Source organism: Taeniopygia guttata, chromosome 13 (assembly GCF_048771995.1).
Source record: "Taeniopygia guttata chromosome 13, bTaeGut7.mat, whole genome shotgun sequence".
NCBI lineage: Eukaryota > Metazoa > Chordata > Aves > Passeriformes > Estrildidae > Taeniopygia > Taeniopygia guttata.
Window position 1 is genome coordinate 424,665 of NC_133038.1, and position 6,284 is coordinate 430,948.

Sequence of the window (6,284 nt, forward strand, 5' to 3'; positions counted from 1 at the left end):
TAGCAATCAAACGTTCTCACAGCCCCTGAAATCCCGTTCCTAATGCAGCCCGGTGCTTTTTCCCAGCAGCGCTTACTCTCGGCGACAAGGTCAGCAGTGTCTGCTCGAGGATCCTGTAGCAGCTCTGGCCTCGAGAGAGGAGCTTTTTATATTCCCATCTCCTCTCCATTTACTATTCCCACTCCACACGTGACTCTGGCTTTGCCCACAGTCGGTACGTGGATAGCTGTCAAAGCCATTTCAGAAATCTGAACAACGCTGTCATCTTCGGTTATTTGAGTTGGTGGTAAATGGGGCTATAAAGGATGTCTGGGGACAGATGAGGGGCAGATTTACCAGGAGATTTACCCATTTCCCACCATCTGAAATAACTCGGGGAACACCCAGAAAGCCGGTGGTGTGTGAAACAAGCAGAGCGCTTGCCCTGCTCGGACAATGCGGCTCCTGGGGGTGTGAGCCGGTGCCGGGCTGTGCCCGGACGAGGATGCCCGTGCCCGGACGAGGATGCCCGTGCCCGGACGAGGATGCCCGTGCCCGGACGAGGATGCCCCTGCCCGCGGGGAAGCAGCGCTCCGGCAGAGATGGCAGCGGGGGAGCGTGGGGAGGAAGCACGGAGTGGAAGCGATGGCTCGGCGGTGCCTGGGGAGGAGATGCATATGGCAACATTTATCTGGCCAGTGGATGTGGGTGAAGCACTCATTTCATGGGAAGCTTCAGATAGCTCCTGTTTGGAGAGGCATCCTCATGCCGGGCCTGGGCTGCTGAGCAGTCGAAGCTGGCCCCAGAGATAAGGGCAGGGTGGGGCGGATCAGGGGTTCCCAGGCAGCGGCAGGCAGCAGCACTCCCTCCACCTGCCCTGCCCTGAGGCTGTGCAAGAACCGTAGTAAAATGCAATGTATGCCTGCTCCCATGAGGAAATTAGGGATGTGGAGTGTATTGTCTTAAGCATTAATGTTAATGCAATCTTAGTAATTATTCAGTCAACAGTCATTTATTACAGAGGACTAATTCGCAGAGCTGAGAAATAACCGTGGTTAGGCTGCAAATTGAGCAAATCAAAAGTGCTAGACACAGACTCAGTAAGCAGTAGATGATGTGCTTAGGTTTATCTAGTTTGCAGATGCATGCTCCACATATTAAAATTTCACATGTCTGACATGAAAACACCACAGGGTTTTCTCTTATATTGTGAACCTGCATAAATTAGCAGTTAAGAAATCCATTATGTTCTAGCCAGCTCTGCCACAGCACCACAAGCTCTTGCTCCAATCACCACAGCCCAGAGTTTTTCCTGGGTGCTCCCCAGCTTGCAAAACCCACATGTGATCCAACATCAGGGGGTGCTTTAACCCAAGCATGGAGATTATGAAAACCACCTGAAAACAATGACCAGCAAATGGCTTGGACCGTTGTGGAGCAAATTCACTGTAGGGGAAGGACCAGTCCTCGGTCTTGCAACTGACCCTTCTTAGAGATCAGTCCACAGAAGGGCAACAGAGCTGGGGAAGGAGCTGGAGCACAATTCTGATGAGGAAAGGCTGAGGGAGCAGGAGGGGCTCTGGAGTATGGGGGGCTCAGTGGGAACCTTCTTGCTCTCTACAACTCCCTGAAAAGAGGAGGTAGTGAGGTGGGGGTTGGTCTTTTCTCCCAGGGAACAAACAATAGGATGAGAGGAAATGGCTTCAAGTTGTACCAGGGGAGGTTTAGGTTGGATATTAGAGAAAATTTGTCTGTGACACTGGAAGTGGTGTAGTCACCATCCCTGGAGGGATTTAATACACATGAAGATATGGCACTTGGTGACATGGTTTAGTGGTGGGCTTGGTAGTGCTGGGGGCTTTTTTCACCAAAACAATTCCATGATTTTACCACAGCCTTATAAAATACACTTTCAGCTATTAGGTGAAGAGCAGTATGTGGGAAATTAACTCAGGGAGATTCCTTTAAACTGAAGTTAGACACCAAGGAGCCAGCAGAGCAAAGGAGGAGTACTTCATTATAGGGGGAGATGGAACAAATCTTTGAATGGCTGAGACACCACCTCTAGTGCAGGCACTTGGTTCTTGTGGAAGCAGGAAGCTGCTCCAATGGTTGCTGGATGCCACAACTGCCCCCAGCTCCTCCAGAGCCCAGCTCCTGCTCATGTGCAGTCACATTACCCTCACCCAGTGTGCCACTGTGCCCCTGCTGGCATCAGAGCTCCTGCTCTGCTCCAGAGTGGGGTGGTGCTGCCCACAGCAGCTCTGCTCTTTCTGCTAGGGCAAAGCCCCTTTCAAAGGATCCTCTGCTGTGGTGGGACAGCTGTGCCACCCTCTCAGTAGCCATCTTGAGAACTAGGGATTAAGAAAGCACATGATAAATTAGAGTTCTGTGGATTGCATAGCTCTTGGATCATGTGGAAACTTGCTCACCAACAGGGCAAAGCAAGGCCTATTTTGTGTGTGAGCCTGCAGGGTGTCCTGAGGGGCTCTGTGCCACATGCTGGAGCTACTGTGCCACCCTGCTGGAGTGTGGCACAGCCCTGCTCTGGCCAAAGCCCTGGCCTTGCCCTCCTGCTGCCCACCCTGGAGGTGGTGATCACATCCATCAGGGTCACATCCCCCTGGACCGAGAGCACTTGGGGAAAAGTTCTCTTTGGCAGCCTTTAAAATGGCTCTTGACTCATCTCAGCCTTTCTGCTCTCTCAGCAATACGGTGCAGGTACCCCTTGCAGCAGTGCCAAGAGTTGCCTGATGCTCACTCGAATCCAGCTTGTGGGATTTGGAGCTCTTAGGGGCATTATGGCCATCACTTCCCAGTTCCTGCTGGTGGTGAGTGAACTCTCCTCCTAAGCAGAGCCCAGCAGACAAGCATTTCATGTGATTTTTCATCTTATTTGTGGTAGGAATCCTACAAAAGAGATGGAGTAAGGATGCCTGTCTTTAGCACGTGCGTGAGGATTTGGGATAAACCCCCCCAGAGACCACCTTCTCAAGGGCAGTGCGCTTTCCCACGGCCATCCACCACTCAGGAAGGACTTTACCTGGTGCAATGTCACTCCAGCTGGGAAGAGACACTGCTTTGGCCCTGGTGGGGACCAGCACACGCTCCCTGTGCAGCAGGAGCAGGTTCTGCTTCCCTGGCCCCAGCCTTCGGTCAGAGCTCAGTGATGCGGGTCGGGGATGTATCAGAGCAGGGAACCGCCAGAGGCCTGGCCAGAGAAGAGACGAGATGCTCAAGCCCATCACAGCGGTGTGAAACGACCTCTCCCGGAGAGATCATTGCCAGAAGTTTCCCGAAGCGCTGCCCTCTGGGTGGATTTGATGTTCTCACTCGGGAACCTCCCCACCACGCTGGGACTCCTCACGGCGCTGGCTCTTGTCCCACCCCGCTCAAAGCCGCTGGGTATTTCAGTTTTCATCACTAGATGGAGCAGGAGACAGCACAACGCCCGGATGGAGCTCTGCCTTGTCCCATGGTCCTGCACCCAGAGCTCCTCTGCCCCTCATCCGCTTCCAGATCCTTTATATCCCCCTGCAGCCCGTCTGCCCCTCATCTGCCCCCAGATATCCTTTATATCCCCCTGCAGCCCATCTGCCCCTCATCTGCCCCCAGATATCCTTTATATCACCCTGCAGCCCAGGCACATCCATTTACCACCATCTCCCCTACAGATCCCATACATTCCTCTGCACATCATGCATCCCATGCCCTCCCCTGCCCTGCCCCAGATGCTGGGAAAAGCCCTGGGACATGCTGCCTGGGGAGCTGGGATTTGCCATTCCAAGGACACATTAGACATCTCTTGGGAGGGTCATGGTGGCTGGTGCTGCGTGGGGACAGGGGCAAGGTGTGAGTAGCCTCCTGAGAGCCCCTCCAGCTGGATTTTCCAGTGGTGTCAATTGTAAATGCAGGTGAACCTGGTGGGAAGAAATGATGATGTCTGACTCCAGTTCAGAAGGCTGAATGATTTCTCTATTATATACATTAATATACTATTTAAAAGAGATACTAAAACTACACATCTACTTTTTCTAACTACCATATCTATCTAACTCACAGCTCGTGACCCTCTCTCCAGAGCCCAGCCCCAGGTGGATTGGATTTGCCATCAGGCTCAAGTAATCTCACCAGAATCCAATCAAGCAATCGCCCCAGGTAAACAGTTCTCCACACACATTCCACATGGGAAAACAAGAAGCAGAAATAGAAATTGTTTTCTCTTTCTTTCCTCTGTGCTCCTCTATGAAAAATCCTGAGAGAGAAGAATGTGCCTGCCTCAGGTGTCCATGTCCCACTGGTGAGCCCAAGCCCTCCCCACCCATGGTCCCACAGTGCCAGCAGCTTGCATCTCCTCAGAGTCCATCAGTTTGTGGAGGACACGCTCATCACTGGCCTCCTGGAACCGTTCAGGTTCAGGAGCGAAGAACTAAGAGGTTTCTTCAGAAAATAGTTATTCTCATTAATAAAGCCAAAAGCCTGAACCAGGCTTGAGCCTTATCTTTGCAGAGTGAGGTGTGACCCTGTGCACACTAACTGCCCTGAAAGAAGTACTGGCCCCAGCCCAGGCCCTCCCCACTGGGCTCCCTGCACAAGCAACCGCTTTAGGACTACCTAAAAATTCAGAATATTTAAATGTCTTGGTGGAGAAGCTTGTCTCGGCTGGAAGAGCTCTGAGAGCATTTACTGGGGAGAAAAAGAGACAAACAACTTGCAGATAAGTTTCTCTAGAATCAGGAGCAGTTTTCTGGGTTTTACTATATGTGTAGGGAAGATTTTTTTCCTCTCTAAAGTAATGAAAATAGCTTCTTTCATACATGAAGGGAAGAGATGGAACTTTTCCAAGGAGGCTCTTTCCCTCAGTCCTCCTCCTATGGCACAGGACATTTATCCTCAGATAAATGGACAAGCTGAGATTTTTTCAGTCCCTGGGGCAGACCAGTAGTAACAAAAGCAAAGTTAAACAACTCCAAACAAAAGCTGCAGCAGAACAGGGGTGTGGTGGTGGAAATAATGCCTGGCTAAGTAAGAAACTTTAATGATGATACATGGAAAAATTTAAACAATTAAAACTTGAATCAGTCTGGCCCTGGTCCCAGCTCATTTAGTTAATAAATACTGTGCTTCATCACGGTGGAGCTTGTACCTCTTTTTTCCTGCAGAAGAGAGGAGGCTCCCAGTGTTGGGCTGGTCAGAGTAGCTGTGTGGGCAGCAGAGGGTCTGGGGGGCCCCAGTGCTGCCCAGGCTCTCTGTACCCCTCAGTCTCACATTGGGATCACCCCAAGGGGCTGAAGCCCCCCAGCATCAAGTCCCAGGGCAGAGGGGCTGGGGATGGTGGTAGCTAAACCACAGAAACACATCCAACACATGTGTATCCATGGGTGAATAGAAAAACCACTAATTGGAGAGTCATAACCATATTAATTATCTGAATATGTGTACAAATTAGACATAGAGTCACAGACCCACACTGGAAACTTCTTCTTTCCCCTCTGGAAACCTATTCTGCCACATGTGGATCTGCAGAGGTTTTGTCTTTTAAATGTTTTAGGCACACACAGACAACAATTTCCATATATGAACACTTGCCAAATAAAACCTTTTAGGTTAAATATTGAAGGCACTTACCTCACACCCCTTCTGACTTTCCCATACATGAGTGATTTGAATCCAAATCAACTATTAAAACCAGACCCAGTGAGACTGAGCTACAGAAGCAAACATCCCTCTGACACAGCTGCTAACCCCAGCCTGCCCTCACCTCCCAGTCCCCCACACTCCCACCAGTGCTGTACTCCAAGGTCAGCAGTAACCTCTCCTTGGGAAGAAAGCCCAGCTCGCTCCAGCAGTGACAGCAGTACCTGCCCCAGCACTGCAGAACTGTGGGGTTCACTGTGGCTGAGGAAACATCACCAAAACCACCGATCCATCAGCCTTGTGCAGGGGCAGATGCAGCAAAGCTCAGAACCATCACAGGGTGAGCTGGGTCACACTGGTGGAGAGGAGCCAGGCACCAGTGGGGGATCACACAACAGGCAGAGACACAGTAGCCTTTCCCACCTCCACACCTGATAGGATGTAGGATCCCAGGAAGGTCTCAAGTTAAAAAAATCCCACCCCAACTCCCCCCAAAACACAGGCCAAACTTCAAACAAGCTCTCAATTAAATGTGAAAAGCAAATCACATTTGCAATTTGCATGGAGATGCAATTCATATCTCCAAGATGCTTTCTGAAGTTTACCCAGTGTCCTCACCTGGATGCCAGGGGACCCCCACACATATGGACCAGGCAAAGGCCAAGTGA